The 22,496-nt window shown below is 38.0% G+C and overlaps 2 protein-coding genes across 8 annotated transcripts in view; one reads left to right on the top strand and one right to left on the bottom strand.

The window, feature by feature from the left end:
• Positions 1-22,496, bottom strand: part of LOC129771594 (D-beta-hydroxybutyrate dehydrogenase, mitochondrial) — a 285,257-nt gene that overhangs the window by 218,066 nt on the left and 44,695 nt on the right. The gene's annotated exons all lie outside the window — the stretch shown is intronic.
• LOC129771596 (elongation of very long chain fatty acids protein 7) overlaps positions 1-22,496 on the top strand; it is a 151,909-nt gene that overhangs the window by 117,833 nt on the left and 11,580 nt on the right. The gene's annotated exons all lie outside the window — the stretch shown is intronic.

Genomic DNA, 22,496 nt, shown 5'->3' on the forward strand with positions numbered 1-22,496 from the left:
TGTTGCAACGTTGAAATAGACGGTGTAATAAACGAAAAGGGTTTGACTCGAAAAGAGATAATCGATGGTGTCGGTCGCTTCAAGAACTCCTCACTTAAAAGTGTGAAGATTCTTGAATGCGATCGACTGAAGTCTGTGTCACTTAAAAATGACAAACGAGTTCTCAATCGGACAAACTCTTTTCGTGTGACATTTGAGGGTTCCGCTCTTCCAAACTACGTTGCAATAGGTGCACTTCGTTTACCTGTTCGGTTGTTTGTACCCCGGGTAATGAAATGCAACAAATGTATGCAACTCGGTCACACGGCCGCCTATTGTTGCAATAAACAACGTTGCGCAGATTGTGGAGAGAGTCATGATGGGACTTCTTGCGCAAAAGAGCGCAAGTGTCTTCATTGCGACGAGGCTCCACATGATCTTTCTCAATGCCCGGAGTACATACAACGAGGGGAAAAACTCAAACGTTCCTTAAATGAACGTTCCAAGCGGACTTATGCAGAAATGCTTAAGAGTTCCGCTTCAACGACTCAGGACAATCCCTACTCCATTCTGCAGAACGACGAGCCTGTTGCTGACGCTCCCAATGCAGGAAGTTCCGGTACATCGCAGGGTGCCATTAGGAAAAGAAAAATTACTTCTTTTCCATCACTCCCCAGAAAGAAGACCGAAACTTCCCAAGTTGGAATGAAACCTCGTATCGAACGTGCTGAGAATAGACCGAAGCAAGTACCTCCTGGTTTAAGCGGTTCTTCTACGCACCAGGGGTCCTCAGCACTTCCCGGAGCAGAGCCCAACACGTCTGTTCCTTTTTCGCGGTCGAGGCAACAGCCACAATCTGGCTTGCTTGCGCTTTCTGACCTGGTGAACAATATTTTAAATGCTTTAAATATAAATGACCCTCTTGAAAGCATAATATTATGTTTGCTCCCGATTGTGAGAACATTTTTGAAAGAAAAATGTGGTTTTTAGCAGCGTTCATTTCCCTCGATGCCTGATTCAGTGCAAGAGGTCAAGGATTTGACCACTGTAATACAGTGGAATTGCAGAAGCATCATCCCTAAACTAGATCAATTTAAATTTTTAATTCATAGTTCTAACTGTGATGTATTTTCCCTCTGTGAAACATGGCTTTCTTCAGCCGACGAGCTGAATTTCCACGATTTCAACATTATTCGCCTCGATCGAAATGACTCGTTTGGTGGCGTACTATTGGGGATCAAAAAATGTCACTCCTTCTATAGAGTCACTCTCCCATCGATGACAGGCATTGAAGTTGTCGCTTGCCAGACACAAATCAATGGCAAAGACCTCTGCATTGCCTCGATATATATTCCTCCAAGAACTATGGTTGGCCGCCATCAGTTTTTTTATATCATCGAGGCACTGCCGGAGCCGCGGCTAATCTTAGGTGACCTCAACTCCCATGGAACAGCATGGGGTTCACTCTACGATGACAACCGTGCCACTTTGATTTATGATCTGTGCGACAACTTCAAATTGACAGTTTTGAATACTGGGGAAGCAACTAGAATAGCCAACCCTCCTGCACGGGCAAGTATGCTAGACATATCACTTTGCTCTTCTTCGTTATCCCTGGATTGCACGTGGAAGGTAATCCAAGATCCCCACGGTAGTGACCACCTGCCAATAATTTTATCGATCGCCAATGAATCAGGATCTCGTGAGTCAGTCGATATTGCTAATGACCTCACGAAAAATATTGACTGGAGAAAATTTGCAGAAATAATATCTAAAGCACTTGTTTCAATGCATGAACTTCCTCCACTCGAAGAGTATAACTTTATATCGAGTTTGATTTATGAAAGCGCACTTCAAGCTCAAAAGAAACGTGTTCCTGCTACCACTTTCCGACGTCGTCCTCCATCACTTCGGTGGGACAAGGAGTGTTCAAAGGTCTACTTTGAAAAATCATCCGCTTTCAAAAAATTCAGGAAAACTGGATCAGTGGAATGGTTTCGAAAGTACCAAGCTCTAGAAGCCAAACTAAAAGGTCTGATTAAAGCAAAAAAGCGTGGATATTGGCGAAAGTTCGTCAATGGTTTGTCAAGGGAGACCGCTATGAGCACTCTTTGGAATACGGCTAGGAGAATGCGTGCCTGGAACCATACAAATGAAAGTGAGGAATACTCTGACCGTTGGATTTTCAAATTTGCAAGAAAGGTTTGTCCCGATTCCGTTCCTGCACAAAGCGTCGTACGCGACATTCCGCTCCAATGCGACTTTGAGAATTTTTCAATGGTAGAATTCTCAATTGCCCTCCTCTCATGTAACAATTCAGCTCCGGGGTCGGACAAGATTAAATTCAACTTGTTGAAGAATCTTCCCGAGTTAGCGAAACAGCGTTTGCTGAACTTGTTCAACAAGTTTCTGGAGCTGAATATTGTCCCACATGACTGGAGACAAGTGAGAGTGATAGCCATACGAAAACCCAACAAGCCGGCTTGCAATGTTATCCTGTATTCGTAAATTGTTAGAGAAAATGATTCTACTTCGTTTGGACAAGTGGGTCGAAACGAACAATTTGCTGTCAAATACGCAGTTTGGCTTCCGCCGAGGTAAAGGGACAAATGATTGTCTCGCGCTGCTATCTTCTGAAATCCAAATCGCATTTGCTCGCAAAGAACAAATGGCTTCCGTTTTCCTCGATATCAAAGGGGCATTTGATTCAATCTCCATGGAAATTCTCTCAGAGAAACTTCATAATCGTGGACTTTCACCAATTCTGAATAATTTCCTGTACAATTTACTGTCAGAAAAGCACATGTTTTTCAATCATGGCAGCTTGAAATCTTCTCGATACAGTTTTATGGGCCTACCACAAGGCTCCTGCCTAAGCCCCCTCTTGTACAGTTTTTACGTCAATGATATAGATGATTGTCTAACTAGAGACTGCACGCTGAGACAACTTGCAGACGATGGAGTTATTTCCATCACGGGTACTAATCCCGTCGCTCTGCAACAGTCGTTGCAAGATACCATGAACAATCTGTTCACGTGGGCCCTCAAGCTGGGTATCGAATTCTCTACGGAGAAAACTGAAATGGTCGTTTTTTCTAGGAAGCACGAACCCGCCCAATTCCAGCTTCACCTATCCGGCAAAACGATCAAGCACTCGATGTTTTTCAAATACCTTGCAGTATATTTTGACTCTAAATGTACCTGGGGAAGACACATTGCGTATTTGAAACAGAAATGCCAGCAAAGAATCAATTTTCTCCAAACAATAACCGGAACATGGTGGGGTGCCCATCCAGGAGACCTCATTCAGTTATACAAAACAACGATATTATCAGTGTTAGAATATGGCAGTTTTTGCTTCCGATCAGCTGCCAGGATTCATATTCTCAAGCTGGAGAGAATACAATATCGTTGCTTGCGTATAGCCATGGGGTGTTTGCATTCGACCGATACGATGAGTCTCGAAGTTTTGGCAGGAGTACCCCCGCTTACACTTCGGTTCACAGAATTATCCTACAGATTTCTCATCCGTTGCAAGATCATGAATCCATTGGTGATTGATAACTTCGAAAATCTACTCCAACTGATTCCTCAGTCAAGTTTTATGTCTTTATACCATGAGTACCTTACCCACGACGTGCACCCTTCACTAGGCATCTCCAACCAAGTTTGCTTCCCATACTTTTGCAATTCCTCTGTCATTTTTTATCTGTCCATGCGACAAAAAATCCATGGAATCCCAGATCATCTACGCTCATATTCTATTCCGCCAATATTTTCGGCAGAATATGGGGGCATAGTTAGATCTGATAAAATGTTCTTTACTGACGGTTCATTCATAAACGGGTCCACTGGCTTCGGCATCTTCAATGAAAATTCCAGTGCCTCTTTCAAACTCAAAGATCCTTGTTCCGTGTATGTCGCTGAACTGGGTGCGATATACTACGCACTGGGGATCATTGAAACATTGCCCATCGACCACTATTTTATTTTTTCAGACAGTCTCAGCTCAATAGAGGCAATCCGCTCAATGAAGGTTCATAAACGCTCATCTTATTTCCTAACTAGAATAAGACAACTATTGAGTGTTTTGGTCGAAAAATTATTCTCATTGTTCGATTCCGGGGAATGAGAAAGCGGACTCGCTAGCTAAGGTGGGCGCTTTAGAAGGCACTCTTTTTGAAAGGCAAATTGCTTATAATGATTTTTTCCACATTCCTCGTCAGTACACGCTCGTAAGTTGGCAGCGCAAGTGGAGTGGAGATGAGTTCGGTCGTTGGTTACACACGATTATCCCTAAGGTCTCGACGAGTGCATGGTTCAAGGGATTGAATGTAGGTCGTGATTTCATCCGCGTGATATCTCGGCTTATGTCCAATCACTACAACTTAAACGCGCATCTCTATCGCATTGGGCTCGCAGCAAACAATCTTTGTGATTGTGGTGATGGCTACCACGACATCGAGCATGCTGTCTGGTCGTGTATCCGGTTCCATGCTGCTCGCTCTCAGCTCTCTAGAGCACTGAGAGCACAAGGCAGACAATCGGAGATCCCCGTCCGGGATATCTTAGGTAGCCGTGATCCTGATCTTCTGCTTCATCTATACCTGTTCCTCAGAAACGCCAATGTAAACGTTTAATGATGTTTCCTTCGTTGTGTCCCCGTTTCATATCCCTCCTATCCAAACGATAAACTTTTACTTAGTCGCGGCAATACATACACACACTCTTTACAGATACACGGGCCAAAGGTTGTGCAGTCCACTGATCATTCAACAAGAGCCAAAGGTTGTACCGCTCATGACAACTCTACACGAACTGATGATTGCGCCGGCTAGTGACCATTCTATCCTGGATTCCTCGAGTCGAGAAAGACGCACCACGCTAGATATGGGGTACAGACTAGGGAGCGTTGCTGATTAATGGTCAGCTGCATCCCAATAGGAAGTAGCCCGTGTCAGGCACACGTATAGAGCATCGAAGACTGCAACATACCAATTATGAGAACACTTGTAATACTAACCTCGAGCCAACCGCGAGTAATCGGTTACATATTACTAACATAGATAATAAGAAAAATTGTCAAAGTATTGAACTCCCGGCCCCGTGAGGCTAACGCCATATGAGCCTTGATAAAAATATATATTTTGGAAAAAAAAAATTACCTGTCCGATATATGGTTATCATTGAAATCAAAAAAGAAATTGCTTTTAGGCAATTGAATGGTATAAAATTGCATTTCTGCTTGGTGATACGATACACAATTTAAAAGTTATTTGATTTGATTAGTGATGAAGCATTCTTGTAATCACAAGCACAAAATACAAACACAACGGAAAGTGATTAAAATGCAGTAACTCAGTGACATAACGCGGAACGCTTCGTTATTTCAGAGGTTCTTCACAGCAGACTGATAAAGTTATTCGCGATGAGGCCTCAATCATTCAAGATATTCGTGTTGGAAAACAATAAAAGCACCAATGCGAAACTACGACGAAATAAAACTTCCACCTAGACAAACGACATCACGACGAAAAATTAGCAACAACCGGACTGTTGTGTACCGGACCGTAGAAAATTTTTCTGGAACAAATTAACGAATCGTGAAGCGTAACACATACACACTTCCTCAATTTTGGAAAAATTTTGATACTCTAAAAATATATATTAGGTTGGGGGAAAATAAATCCATTATGTTTGCGTGGAATTTAAAACATTATTTAATATAGTTAGGGTTGCACCGTTTTGTTATAAAGCAAATTGCCATTTGCTTCATAATGGCTCTTTCTTAGAAGTCTTGGTCCATATTGGCGAAAAACTCTAGTGATCGATTTGTACAATCTTCTCTTGATCCCATTTTTCATAACTCTGGAAGTTTTGCAATGCGAGAAAAAGATGGTAATCACATTATGCCAGGTCCGGCTTATGTGGTGGATGCATTAAAACTTATCCCGTAGTTTCTGGCGAGTCATTACAGACATTTGTGGCCTTGCATTGTCCTGATGAAACACAATACCTATTCTGTTGACCAACTCTGGCCGTTTCTGGTCAAGCTTAAAACGGTTCAGTTGTTGACTATAGAGATCTGAACTTTAGTGATTGACCATACGGAAGCAACTCATAATAAATGATTCTTCTCAAGTCCCACCAAATACACAGTAGGGGCTTCCTGGCTGCTCTTGTTGGTCGTTTTCGCACAATGTTGTCGTGGTGGCCCATTTCTCATCTACAATCACTATTCATTTATGAAATGGGTCGATTTCATTTCGATTGGCCAAGGCTGTGCAGAAGAAAAGGAAACCATGTTTTTTTGGTGTTGATTGTTGTGGCAGCCAAACTTTGGGCTTCTTTATGGATCCAGATTTGTGCAAATGGTTGAGAACTGTTTTATGGTCGATCTTCAGCTCCTTCAGCTATGACTTCTAACATGTCGGTCTATCTTGATTTTTTTTTTAAGATTTTATCGACAGTTTCGACGACCTGCCTGCCTATGCGATCTTTAACATCAAAAATGTATGAATAAAATCGACGAAATCAAAATTACACGTAATCAGCTGTTGAGGCATTCTACCAGTCAACACGAAACCATTTTAATTACACGTTTTTGATTTAGTTGAAACTTTGCACTGTACTTAGTGACAAACAAACTAGCTACAATGTCGTTTAGGGTATTAGTTTTTAAAAACGATCACAACATATTTTTGAAAAGGGCTTTTACATCGTTTGTATCGCTTCAGAAAATAACGGCAAAACGCCAAAACGGATTATTTGATCGAAATGGTGTCTTAGGCAAAGTTATAGATCATAATTTTGCAGTTCTCAAAAAAGTAAACACTGAACGAAAAAAAAACTTTTTTTTCAACGGAAAATTGAAAAAAAATAAAATTACGTTTAAAAATGGAACATCTCAGAAACTTAATTTTGTTAAAATCCTAATTTTTGAACCAAAAAAGCCCATATGGTCTCCAGCAACCGATTTTTCATTTGATCTTGGGCAAATTAAAAAAGTTTTTATGGCATTTTAAAATTTACATGTTTTTTTTACTAAAATTTCTTACTCAAAACTACAATACATCTTGTCAAAGGATGAAATATAGAAAATTGTATGCATTTTCATATCAAAATACACAATTTTTTTTTTAAATTACACTGAAATATTAAGTGTACCGGTATGTTTCTTTGGTTTTACAACAGATGGCGTAATTTGATCATTATTCCAGTGAACCAAATTTCCAGACATTCGTTGGAAAGCTACTGTCATTACGCGTCTTTTTCGGTATATGTCAAAAAGTTGAAGCGTAAACAACATAGTTTTTTGCCACTTCGAATATGTCGAATTTCGTACCAACAAGCGTCATTTTGCGGGGAGTGTTACTTCATTACTGCAATACGAAGAAAAATCGCATTTTGGTGGAAGTTTATGGTGACTATGTTTCAACTGAGCGAACGTGTCAGACGTGGTTTGCACGGTCGCCGAAAAAGTTTGATGATGAAGAATTGGAGGCTTTACTCGATCAAGATCCGTCACAAACGCTACAAGAACTTGCAGATACACTTTGAGTAGCTCACAAACCATATCCCATCGTTTAGAAGCAATTGGAATGATCCAAAAGATAGGACTTTGCGTGCCGTATGAACTGAAGCCACGAGACGTCGAACGCCGTTTTTCCACGCGCGAACAACTTTTCCATAAAAGAAAGGATTTTTTTTGCATCGAATGGCGATGAAAAGTGGGTTCATTATGACAATCTTAAACGCCGGGCAACGTATGGATACCCCGGCCATGCATCATCATCGACAGCCGCGCGGAATATTCCCGGCCAGAAGGTTATGCTGTCTATTTGGTCGTACCAGCTGGGTGTGGTATACTATGAGCTGCTAAAACCGAATAAAACCATTACGGGGGACCTCTACCGACGACAATTTATGTGTTTGAGCCATGCACTGAGGGAAAACGGTCACAATACGAGCAATGACACGATAAAGTTATTTTGCAGCACGACAATACTCGGCCGCATGTCGCAATATCGGCCAAAATATACTTGGAAACTCTGAAATGAGAGGTCCTATACCACCCACCGTATTCTCCAGACATTGCTCCGTCCGATTACTATCTTTTTCGATCGATGCAACATGGCCTGCTTGACCAGCACTTCTCCAATTTTGATGCAGTCAAACATTGGATCGATTCGTGATTAGCCGACAAATCAGCCGATTATTTCCGCAAAGGGATCCGTGAATTGCCAGAGAGATGGGAAAAAGCTGTGACTAGCGACGGGCAATACTTTGAATGTTAAATTTGTAAACATTTTTGTAGAATAAAGCATAAATTTTTGAAAAAAAAACAAGAAACTTACCGGTACTCCTATTAAATATTTAAAAATATTTACATTTTTTGTCAAAGGGGTATTTTTTTAATTCTTTATTTTTTATACTTAAATTTTGTAAATTTTAAATAGTTCATATAATTTCCAACAAGTCAGTCATATATTGGAAGGAGGGCACCCTTACATAGAAAAAACTTTTCTAGCAACAACTTTTTCATGTTTTCTTTGAAAAAAGTACAACCAATTCTAATTTTGTTCAAAGTCAAGATAGCGATATGATGTATTCGTCGATGTTTTGTTGATTTTATTAAAATATGATCTTTTGTTGAAAACGTTAATTTTATAACTTCTATAGTTTCTGGAATATATGACATTTTTGTATGGAGACTCCTGAAAATTCCTTGTAACATTTTTGTGTGTAAATTCTCGAAAATTCCTTGTAAAATTTTTGTGTGTAAAACATGGTTTTGACGTGTTCCTGAATAGAAAAAAAAGTTTGCAGAATATGTCAATTACAATTATCTATGAACTAAAATGTTACGATTTGAACATTCATAGTAAATTTCAAAGAAACCATGAAAAAGTGGTTGTTGGAAAAACAGGAAGTGGGTTATATCTATGGTATAACCGCAAGGGTGACGTAGGACTATCGTTGATTCAGAGATCATTTGTGTGAAGTTGAATCTGAATTCATTCTGAATGAATGAATATTTGGAGAACTTCGAAAACGAGAGCGTTATGTTGGAGGCACAAGGTTTTATGCATCCAATATTGGATACGGAAATATCCTACTGATGGGGAAGAATAATCTTCAGAAGCTATCCTGTTGATTGCGATTGATTGAAAAATCACAAAACCTAATGTATTTGGTCACAGTGTTACATGGATAGAAAACATTAAAATAAACTCTTTCATATGAATGTAATTTTAAATTCCCAGAGGAACTGGCAGATTATTTTCAGTAACGATTAGATATTTCCACATTTTCCTCGATACTGGAAGCCCACCAGTGGTTAATGCTAACTCGATAACCATCTGTTAATAGCACTTGATTGAAACATATTTGGTCACAGTGTTACATGGATAGAAAACATTCAAATAAACTCTTTCACATGAATGTATTTTTAAATTCCTAGAGGAACTGGCAGATTATTTTCCGGATCTTTCTCGATCCAAACGGAAAGAATTCCGTGCGTGTATGTGTGTGTGTGTAGCGGCTGCTTCGAGATCTTCCCGGGGAACCGTTTGTAGCATCACTCTCCTCCTGATGGATTCCCTTCTGGCCTAAGGTGCACAAACAGGCTCTTGGTGACACCGTTCATCCGCGCTTTCATGATAAATGAAGAGCTTCACCACAACAGCGACAACATGCTCCAATCGCTGTTCAATTATAACTGAGTGGATTTCCGAGCGGCGCTCGCTTATATACCGATTGGTGATTTCAATAGCCTATTTTGAAAGCAAATTTAAGACTATTGAAACAAGTTTTTGGATCAAAAAGTAACAAGTATAGAACGCGTAGACATTTTATCTTTCGAATGAAGGGTTTATCATACCATTTCGTTCAGTTGTTTAGGAGCTATTAACACTCAAAATCTCGGTCTCCGGCGTAACGCTTTCGTTTTCGAAACTTTGATTTTACACCCCGGTATAGAAATGAAAGACGTAGTCCTACGTCAAAACTTTTTCCCTGCAAGAGTGCCCATGTTCCGGTGCATGGATGACTTGTTGAAAATTGTAAGGACTGTTCATATTATTTTTTGAGAATTGGAAACAACATTTTTTTATGAGAAAAATCAAATAAAAAACCAGTGTTATGGGCAATATGGACTTTATTGTGTCAAACATTTAGATTTTAAAAATATGTAGTTTTTGAGATACCGGACGAACTCGATTATATACAGTCTCATTTCACTGTATATGATCAAATCCTGTGTATAATCGAATAAAAAAAAAGTTTTTTATTTGTTTTATATACATACAGCCATTCCATGCTAAAACGATATAGTGGTTCTCAGATTTTCGTCAAAAGTGATAGTTTTGTTCTTTATCGCAAGTTATTAAACCCGTTTTTTTATTTTTCTGTTAGGGTGATCATTTCAATTTTAGGGTGGTCCGAAAAATCAATTTTTCGCATTTTTGTCAAAAATAACGTTTTAAAAAAAAAATCATAACTTTCGAACCACTAAACCAATTCAGATGTTTGACATATTAAATTAAAGCCAATTGACCGGTCTTTTTTAAAAAGAACACAACAGTTGCAGAAAATTTGAATAATGTTTTCGTTATTATTGATTGTATTTGTTTTTTATTGTTTTCATGGTCTCGGGACCAAAGGCGCTCTATATTGTTTATATTTTTTATGGAAGGCTGAGGATTTTTCACATAACATATCTCGAAACCAGGAAGGCGTTTTTTTTTCGTTTTTGAGTTATGATTTTTTAAAGTGATCCGATGGTCCGAAAAATCATTTTTTTTCCCTAGTCTTGAAAAAATATTACACTCCGGATAAAAATGGATTTTGTTTTCGTAATCATTGATTATATTTGTTTTTTTATAGCTTACATCATTTCGGGACCAAGGGCGCCATATTTTTTCATATTTTATCCCTGAAATGTGAGGTTTTTTCACATAATATATCCGAATTCGTTTTCGTTTTATTCGTTTTTATGTTATGATTTTTCAAAGTTAATATGTTTTCAGTTTTCTTTCAATATTTCTATGCAACTAGACTCGATGTATGTGACTATAATCCAATTAATTGGCAAGTGTATTATTTTTCATCAGAATCGGACCAGAAGTTAAAAAGTTATTAATTTAAGAAAAGGCATTTTTGAAAAAAAAAAAATAAGAAAAAGTAGATTTTTCGGATCATTGGTTAACTTTAAAAAATCACAACTCAAAAATGACAAAAATGATATCTCTGATATCTTTGAATATATTATGTAAAAAATCAGCTTCTTAGAAAAAATACTAAACGTTTCTAGTGCCCTTGGTCCGAAACTATGTAAACTATAAAAAACAAATACAGTAAATAATTACGAAAATAAAACACAATTTTTTTTGCAAGTGTAATATTTTTCAAATCTTATATATTAAAGTTATTGAATGTGATATTGCTATTAAAATATCTTCCGATATAATGGCATTTTCCCAAATTTACACTGTATAAGCGTGGAATACTGTAACGTGGAAAACTTTTGTTGAAATTAATGACTGTGCACTGTTTCCTTGTTGGAGTCATAGTTAGTTAGTCAATAATATCGTTTGAAGACACAACCCTTAGTTTCGTTCACTAAATATGTGTACCTAATGACGAAGAATAGGTCATCTATTGGTTTATTGACATGTTGTTATGGCACTGACAGCTTTTATACGCTCAAATGAATTCCATAATATATATCAGTGCCATGTTTTAGCGGTGCTTGACGGACCGATCAGAGAACTTTGAATTGAATCGAAACCCAGCTAAATTGTGTTAATAGGCGTGACTTTCGATTCATACGATCGATAGTTCGTGGCCATATCCATTTGAGTAGTATTTGCCGGAAATCATTCCGGCAAATGACTACAACAACTTTTTCACTTTTTGCAGCAATGTTGGCTGTATGTCAGTGATAACGTGGCGAATGTTGACTCTTCTAAGAAGAGTCAATCGTCTGTTGCTTATCGTATTATAATGACCGATGTAATGAACAAACGATTTGAATAAGTAACTTAATTTGAATAATGCTGTCCATCGTTCTAGATATTCCCATATGGCAGCATCATCGTTATCAAGAATTCCAAAAGAAACACATTCGATGAAGAAATTCTTCGAAGTTCGGTGAGGGTCAAATTCTCGGGTTTCTGTCATGAGCAAAAAATATGTCCGAAAGCATAATTGTTGAAAACTGAAATTTAGAAGCAAACATGAAATATTGCAGCTCACTAATTGTGTCACGTTATATCGCCTCCGTCACCCCGTGGGCAAAACAGTGTCTGATTGCATATGTTAGCGACACACTGAGACGAGACGAGATAAAACTTTGCTCTCCCCGGCGGGGATATACGGGACTCGATAAAATATGCGAAGGTGAGAAAGCAATTATCCATCACCTTGACGGATAATCGCAACACCTTCGTGCCTTCGAAGGAAATAATTTGATGTCGCCTAGATGATGATGTGGTCGAGCCTCCCTTCGCTTCGCTAGCTTTTGGAAGCCTCCCGCGCGTCGTGTGGTCAAGCTTCACCGACATCAAGTTGCTATCTCATCGCTGCAATCGCCGTCGAAACAAACGTGGAAAGTTTCAGTCAACAGCGGCAGCGAAACAAATTCTAGGATTCTTAGCGATCGATAAATATTTGAACAGTGTGAGGTATGTGCGAATGCATCCAGATGATGAATAATTGATTAGCTGCTATCCTTCCGCTTTACAAAGAGATCCGGTGGCTGCGCAATGATATGTACTATCAATTTGCACTAATTGGATATCGCTTCTCGCGCGTTATCGCGATATTGATTAATATCATCAGCACTATCCACGTCTTACGCCAATAGCTGGATTTATGATTCGCTTAAATATTGTTCACCAACTCTAATTCGCACCAATGCTAGGCGCTAAAGTTTATGTGTAGAAATGCCACTATCAGATGACATAATTCCAGTGCTGTGTTCAAGTCGGCAATAAAAATGATCAATTGGGTTGTTTTACTGCATCGCCGGGTTTCATCATTCCCTAATTGCTGTAGAGCAGTAGCAAAAAACGGGACAGTGAACAAGGAACTATTATATCACCAACTTTACTGACAATATTTATGAACGGATGACGTCCGTGTATTGATCTGGAATCAATTTGTATGCCAATAAGGGGCTGTAAATTTTTCCCCGAGAGCGAACTGTGTGCTTATTCCATTCTGAGTATGGCTCGATCAATATGTATACGGTCTTAGGAGACTTTTTGTGTACTCAACCATCCTAACTATCCTTAGAAATAAAATTGGCGCAACATACTATTTCAGACTATTTCAGAGCAATTCCACGCAGAATCGCCCCTCCTTTGCTAGGATACTCCTATTTTTTTTTTTTTGACATAGGACTGTCTTTGATTTCTACGAAAAATGTAACGATTCATTCAGTATTTTCAAACGCATATTACTCAAAATCGTTATTGCGACATATGTTCTATTGTATTCCATTAGACAGGAAATTTATCCAGCTTTTTGTTTTTGCCTAAGACATGAACAGTGAATATAGTTAAAAAGGTAACAATTTGACTATGGAAATGAATATGTTATTTCGATTCTACTAGCCACTCATTTTCTCCCACAACGCAACGAGCAATCTTTTTGCCTACATTTCGGCGTTAGCTCACAATATGATTAGATGACCCATTCCATGAGGTTATGCATGAGAGAACCAAATTTCAAATCTAGTTTTAGAAGAAAATTAAAAACGTTATTTGAATAAGCACTAGTTATATCATAAATTTTTTGTAACAAATTTATTTTTTATGCACCAACCTTTAAGTGAGGCGAGTTTAAAAAACTACATAATTATATTTAAAATATTTTAGGTTTTCACTTTTTTTATATTTCTTGAGATATCTCTGAACATGCTTAACCAAACTTCAATATCTATATACCATTGAATACGTGATTAAATGCTTGTTTGAAGAGCCGTGAGTAGACCTACGTTGCATTTTGTAATTCATGAGAAGCAAGCATTTGAAAAACAGGTATTTTCAAGCGTTGTCACGTCACAAAAATAGAGCATTTTTTTAGTTTACCAGATGCACATAGGTTCAAACATTTTTATACTTGGGTTTCTCTGAGCAAACAAGGTCAACAACTCACAAAATTTGGTTGAGATCGATCCACAAATAGAGGAGTATCAACTGTCTCCAGAAGTTGTTGTTACGTCACGCAAAGTATACGATCCATTCCAGTGTGACGTAACAACATTTTGATTCACTACAAACACTTTTTTTTGCATTTTCATGATTAAAGCACACAAAATTAAACGATGTTATAGTAAAATTAAGAAAATTTCCTACAAGAATCATCAGTTGAAGAATATTTTATAGTTAGATTGGCTTGTTGTCAGTCAAATGCTTTTGTGACGTGACAACACCTGTCTTTTTGCTGTTTGGGACTGTTGAACATTCATGATTATATTAATTAATTACAGTTTCAAAACATACAAATGATCTTCCTCCTATATTTTCTAAACAATATATGAACGTAGATTCCATAATATAAGATATTTTTTGCTGATGGTAGTATTGAATACTTAAAAAAATATGAAAAACCCATACGATTTGGGCTTACAAGTGGAAGTCGAATATCGTATTCCGATGCCATTTTGAAATCGAGGATGGTGACTTCCGGTTCGTTAGAAACGGATATAAAAGACCGGGAATGACATGGAATACCACAATACGATTGTGAATGGTAATGTTGGCATATATCCAAGGGTGCGCGAAGAGGAATAAAAAAAAAGAATAATGTTTGATAGTGAGAGATAGGATTTAAGTGAGAGGGAGATAATGTTTGATGTAATGTTTCTGATAGTAAAATCAAATGCGTTCCGCTTGTAGTTAGCGCTACTCGATGAACTAGGATTGTGCTAGCCATTGATGGCAAACGCCAGAGTGAACGTGTTAAATAATCAATATATAAAAACTGGAGGTCGGTACAGAACCACCCCGTTTTTCCCAAATAAAGACATACCGTGTCTTACAGGAAACAGGTGGATTCAATTTATATAGCTTATTTTGATGAACATACCATAAACAATTAAAATTGCCTTGTTTCACAATGTTTCACAATCTAAAAGAACAAAGAACTCATTTTGCACACAGGTCTAATATATTTCTTCTCTGTTTTTGAAGGAATGAAAACGTAAAATGGCGCTAAAACGGTATAATGAAGAGAGCAAATTGTCAGCGTTATGACACCTTTCATTTGACACTATTGAAAATGCCGTAGAAAATACCGTTCCTGAGACATAAAAGACCTCCTTCCCCTATATGATGAACTTTTGGAAGGGGAAGGGGAGATCTCAGAGGAAAGTAAACAGTATTCAGAGTAATAAAAAAACATAAAAAATAGTATATCGCTGCTACAATACGGTGAAATTCTTATTTAATACAACTTATTGATTGTGTGACGTGACAACGCTTCGTGGAGACTGTTTATTCGCACAGAGCGCGTTGTCACGTCACAAAATCCATGCCGTCAAAATGCATGTTCCTGCGAGTTTTTTTGAAAAACTGAGTATACAGGAATCTACGTTCATCTTTCATTGACAAATCTTAGAACAAAGTTTATTTGTATGTTTTGAAACGGAACTGATGTTCTAAAGTCGGAAACGGAACATTAATGTTCAAAAGTCGGAACCCGCAAAAAGACAGGTGTTGTCTCGTCACAAAAGTATTGGGCTGGTAACAAGCGCATTCAACTGCAAAATATTCTCCAACTGAAGATTATTGTAGGAAATTTTCTCAATTTCACTTTAAAATCGTTTACCATTTGGAAATCGTGTGATTTATAGATGAAAACGAGAAAAAACCCGTTTTAGTGAGTCAAACCGTTGTCACGTCACTCTGGAATGGGTCAGATGCGTATTATGGATTATTCTCCTGGACAATTGGCCGATAATAGGCATTTGTCAGTCGGCAGAATCAATGAAGGGATGATCTGAGAATGATCCTGAAGGTGATATTAGTTGGTTTCACTCTATTCTCCCCAAAGATTTGACGAGAGCCTGGCCCAAAAGGTTCAACGTTGATAGAGAACTTATTAGATTGAAGTTCAGGTTGTTGCCCAATCAATTCGTACTCAATTTACGTTTTATCGTGTAGGTCTTGCTACTAACACTTTATGTAATTGTGGTTCAGAATGCCATTATATCGGGCATGTTGTGGTTGTGTAGAAAATGCAATTAATGATTTTTGATTTAACATGATTTAACAGGCTGCTGATTTAGATGTTCGAAAGGGTATACTAACGCATATTTTTCAGGGTTTCCCTTTGATGTATCAAAAGAGAAAAAAATACAGATTTTAAAAAATAAAAAACTTAATTCAAATGCAATTACTACACACAATCACAGTCCTGTGTCAAAATCCCGTCCGTGCCCCTAGGCCCAGACCCATCAACTTTTTTTCTTTTGACTACTGCTTTTAGTAAAAAATTAAAAGTATAATATTTACAGATGGTTACACATTTATTCAATTATTCACCCACGATGAAGTTTCATAATCTTCCGCCACCTTACCTACAGATGGGAGAACCCATCATTCCAGAACTTGTTCTGTTTCTTGTCGAAAAAATGGTCAAGATGCTTTTTTGTGCTGTCCAATAAATCGCAGTTATTACCCGTAAGATAATTTTACAGGGTCTGAGCAAGTAATAATCTGGTTAGTATCTATAGTGAGTGGGATAGCACTTCCCACATCGGGTCATCAAAACGACGTGAGGCTCGATGTTTTGTGGAACACAATTGTCCAGGATCGCTATACAGTCCCCGTTCGATTTTGGCAACACGCCCGAATATTTTGTGTTGTTTTGTGAATGTTTTGTGTTTTTTACTTTTATTTTCTAGTTTTTAGTATGATTAGTATTCTTCTCTTCAATAAAACCGTTCAATTTTTTTTAAATTTTTATTTCTTACCGAATTTTCTTTGGACTGTTTTCTATTAGTCAAATCATTTCATTCTATACCGATATTGAGGTGATTACAAAAAAATGCATACACCTTTTTGAATTTATGTTGTTCATAATGTAGTGTGTTCTCCAAGTCAAAATATTCAGCCATTTTTTACCGGAGGCCTAATTGGATTTTTCAAGATAATGCAATACACAGTATTATAATGACAGCAGAGATAAAGGTTTGTTCCAAATTTCAAATCAATAAGTCTGAAGGAACGGGATCAAATTTTTATTAACATGTTGAGCATACGCATACTGACTGGGACTGACAGTTACAAAATATTAAAATAAAAATGCATACGTTTTGTTTTCGGATGTTTTACAAAAAAATGACTACTGCCTAGTCAAATTGCTCACTATTTTCTATTTATACAATAGGTGTCTTTGGGAACTGGGACCGACACTGATATTATGCAAACGCTCGACATGCAGGCTGAATGGAAAGCGCAGCAAGAAAAATCGGGGCTTAACGAGTTAATGTGGGGCAACCCTACAGGTATACAAACATACATAAAGGGTGTGTCACATCAAATTGCATCACGGAAAAACGCTGTAGAAATTTAATTTTTAGGAATTATATCTTCAGCTTTCGCTTATAATCAGATAAGAGTTTATAGATCACGTTGGCCATGCTTCACTGTCAATTTTTCGTAAATTTGGAAAAATGTCGTCGAACGAAAAAGAGCGTCGTGAATTATTCCTGCGTACTCATTCGGAGTTGTCACATCGGGACATCGGTAAGATGCTGAGAATCGTCCAATCCACGGTCAGCAGAGTACTAAAACGATACTTCGAGAACCTAACCATCGACCGGAAGGTGAAGAACGGCAAAAATGGATGCTCCGTCAGTGAAAAAGATCACAAGCGCGTTGTTAAGCAGTTTAGACGTGATCCGAGAAGTTCGGTCCGGGATGTCGCCAATAAGCTGAATTTGTCAAGTTCATTCGTCCAGCGGACCAAGCAGCGGGAGGACCTGCGTACATACAATGTTCAGAAGGCTCCTAACCGCGACGAAAGGCAAAATATGGTGGGGAAGACGCGAGCCCGGAAGCTGTACACCGAAATGTTGACGAAGCCGCATTGCCTGGTAATGGACGACGAAACCTACGTCAAAGCGGACTTTCGTCAGCTGCCGGGCCTGTTGTTCTTCTCTGCAGAGGACAAATTCAGCGTTCCGGAGGAGATTCGCAAGCAGAAACTATCCAAGTTTGCCAAAAAGTACATGATGTGGCAAGCGATCTGCTCTTGCGGGAAGCGGAGCGCCCCCTTCGTGATGACCGGCACGGTAAACGGGCAGGTTTACCTTAAGGAGTGCCTACAGAAGCGCTTACTACCACTATTGAAGCAGCACGAGGGCCCGACCATCTTCTGGCCGGATCTCGCTTCGTGCCACTATTCAAAGGACGTGTTGGAGTGGTACGAAGCCAACGGGGTCACCTTCGTGCCAAAGGAGATGAACCCGCCCAACGCGCCGGAGCTTCGCCCAATAGAGAAATATTGGGCGATTATGAAGCAGGCCCTCCGGAAGAACCCAAAAGTTGTCAAATCGGAGGCGGACTTCAAGAGAAAATGGATTTCTGTTAAAAAAAAAAATACAACCTGGACCTTATGAACGGGGTAAAGAGAAAGGTGCGAGCATACGGGCTTGGGCTCGAAGTATGAATAAAAAGAAAATGCCAAAAGTTGTTTAATAGTTTTTATTTTACTGTCTAAAATTTTCAAAAAGATCGGTCTACTGGGCGAATTTCTACAGCGTTTTTTCCGTGTTGCAATTTGATGTGACACACCCTTTACAAACAGGTCAAGATGAATGAAACCGTGTAAAAAAGTAATTGGCTATTTTGTTACAGCGGCCATCTAGGAATAGAATTTTCCGTAAATAGTCTTGATCAAGGCCTTTCACTTGATACCCATTTTGAGGGGGTTTGTTTTGAGAAAATATATAATCCGCCATTTCGTAGCGGCCGCCATCTTGGATTTTTAAAATTATGAAATACGCAGTTTTATAATCACTGCAGTGATAAAGGTGTGTTCCAAATTTCAGATCAATCGGTCAACAGGAAGGGGTTCAAATTCCTATTAATGTGGTAAAGCGCTACAGACAAACATGTTACAAACATACAAATTACAGAGCAAGCTGAATAAAACCGTTTAAAAATATGGAATAACCTTTATGTCATGCGCAACTGCTACGAGCAGTGTTGCCACATTTTAACCTGCACCAGTGTTTCTCATCTGTACTTTTTCTTCCAAAAATCTGTACCATCGAACATATTCGTTGTAGAGAAAAATCCATTTTATTTGCATAAAAAATACTCATTTATTTATTACAAATATCACACTCACATTTCATTCGTGTGTTTGATGATGCTTATACATAGTTTTCTGAATCTAGATTGCATACTATCATTTATTAAAAGTTTCGAGCTGCCGCATCAAGCGATACTGCGGCGTAAAAGTAATCATGTAAGGTAAATGACTTTGGTTTGTCCAGTCGAAAATATGATCATGGTTTGTCCACTCTTCTGAATGTTCTAATTCAGCGCGCCTGTGTCAAATCAGGTGTTCGAATGTTTTAAAACAAAATAAAATTGTCTCTTTCGAGATTTACAATAGTTTTATAGTATATTTTTACGGATTCATATTTTTAAAGGATTAAAAAATCCACCTTCTATTGGTGTCAATGCGCCCTTCATTCGAGCTAACTTGCAATCAATCACCAGATGATTATTTGGCACGTATTCAGACCTTTTCTGGAATATAACATTTACAAATATTATAAACATCATGCTTGCACACCATTTGTATCAGATTTACATAGCTAAACCATGTAATTAACGCATTTCGATGAACTCAATTCTGATCAGAGTTTTCCGATTCAATAATGTTGTTTTGTCAACATGATTCCTATGGCAACCGCTCGGCGCGCTGCAGTTTGTTCATTGTGTCCTTCGCGCATAGCAGAAATAAAGTTTCTCTGTGTTGAACGTGTTGAGGTGAACACTTTTAAAATGCCCCAGAGAAGGCAATATTCTGAAGAAAGCCTAAACTATGAATGAATCAATATGATGACAGTAAACTCAAACAATGAGAAATGCAACATCTACTTGAAAATTCGATTTTTTTCATTCAAAAATAATGATTATTAAAACCGGACAAACCATGATCATTTTTTGGACAAACCATGATCAGAGGTGGACAAACCATGATCATAACTTCTCTTTGAGGAAAATCGTTAAAAAACATAAAATTTTGAATAATTTCTACGCCTTATGGTAGAATTAGAAACTATAGACTTAGGGTTTTTCAACAAACCCAAACTCGTATTGATTATATGTGATTTCCATGAAGAAAAATCGATTTGCATTTACCAGTTGCGTGAAAACACCCTAAATCGGACAAACCAAGATAATTTACCTTACCTTAACGTAGCTTTGTTCAAATGAAAAGATATTTCACAATTTTTTTTTCAAAAATCTGTACCAATCTGTACTTTCAGACAAAAATCCGTACTCTGTACCGTACAGAATCTGTACCAAAAATAACGAAAAAATATGTACCTACGTGTGGCAACACTGGCTACGAATACTCACAAATTGCCGATGTTTATAATTGGGAAAACTAAGAACCCATAGGGCTTTCAAAAACGTTCTAATTTCTGTTGGATATGCCGCTTCGAAAAATGCATGGACGACTCGGGACATATTTCACGAGTCGAGTCTTTCGTACCAAATATTTGAAAATTTTCCAGTGGAGTGAGACTCGAACCAAAGGCCGTTCTCCTTCTTGACAATTGTACGGCCCATCATTTTCAATATGAGCTGATTTCGGATGACGGCTTGATAGATGTAAAGTTTCTACCGCCAAACGTGACCCATTTACTACAGCCCATGGACCAACAGGTCATTCAAATTACCAAAACAAGATACCGAGATAAATTAGATCTTGAAATCGCCAATGAGTCTGATTTAAAGTAACGGATTAAGAAAATCAAGATATGAAAATAAAATGGGATGTCTCCGAAACAGTGATTCAACGATCTTGGGAAAATATAGGCTGGATTGTTGGAACTGTCGCATGAAGACGGCGTTCCTTTGCGTATATTGTTCAATTCTCAGATGGACATCGACACAGCTGAAACAACGGAATACCCCGAGGAAAAATTTTTCGTTGATCAATACTCAGACGCGAAAATTATCGCTCTAGTACTGAATAAAGAGAAAAAGGCTGCGACGGCATAGAGGAAGAAGGAGATGACGAACATTTCTTGGATAAACAAGGAATCCCGTATTAAATAATACGGGAAGGGGTTAATCGAATGGGTTGAAGACAAACGCTTCGAGATGGCTGATATGTTGCACCTTAGAAAGATTCGTAATGCTGTGCTGCAGATGTGCTTAGATGAATAAACTTGTGACGAAACATTTCCGAATACAATGTTGTTTATCATCAATTGAGATATAATTTGCATTATTTGAAAATTCAAACATCAATTACTTGAATAAAGATGAAATAAGAAAGAAAAAATATTTTTCAATAATTATTTTCTAAGGACAAAGTCGTTGGAAACTACAAATGGCTGCCTCTGATGTTTGTACCATGTCATCTAGCATTTTTTGAGGCAAATATCTCAACAAATTCAAACGTCTCATTCCTGAAATTGTTACTCATAGCTTGCTGCAGTGCAGCATGCATGGATTAACAATTTCAGATACGAGACGTTTGTATTTGTTGAGATATGTATCTCGATAAATACGGGGTGACAGGATGAAAAACCGCAGTGGCAGCACTTTGTGGTTTCCATCAATCTTCACCTTAAGAAAGTAACATTCCAATGATACCAAGGGGGAAAACAACGGATTGCCAAGGGGTTGGAGACACATGCAGATGAGGCCAGAAATGTCGTATCCACCTATTATGTTCATCAATTGACTACTTGTTGGATTCCAAGGTTCACCAATTGACTACTTGTTAGAGGTTCAATAGTAGAATTACTACCCAGGAATATTCGGAACGCAAGCGAAACAGGTCCGCATCTGGCTTATGCCTAGACAGTAGATATGACCACCATTGCCCTTGTTTATAAATCCCGAGTAATTAGAGGTGTCAAATGACGGCCCCTATTCGGCCCCTATTCGAATTGTTTCAAACTTTCTCCATATGATGTTGGCTACCAAAAATACAATTCTTCGTTTTCATATACACACATACCTCGGGTTACGGCCTAGATCGGTTCCATGACAATTTGACCGCCAAGCGAAAAGCCACATAAAGAATCAATTATTCTAATACAAATTCAATCAGATCGGTTCCAAATTTGTCAAATATGTAACATGATTTATCATTCAAGATGCATTTAATCTTTTCATTTTTATTTCATTTGAATAAAAAATTAAATTCATTTAAATTTATTTCATTTAAAACAAAAATACATCCATAACATAAACATAAAACATACAATACATACAACATACATACATAAAAACCAATAATCT

Source organism: Toxorhynchites rutilus, chromosome 2 (assembly GCF_029784135.1).
Source record: "Toxorhynchites rutilus septentrionalis strain SRP chromosome 2, ASM2978413v1, whole genome shotgun sequence".
Lineage (NCBI taxonomy): Eukaryota > Metazoa > Arthropoda > Insecta > Diptera > Culicidae > Toxorhynchites > Toxorhynchites rutilus.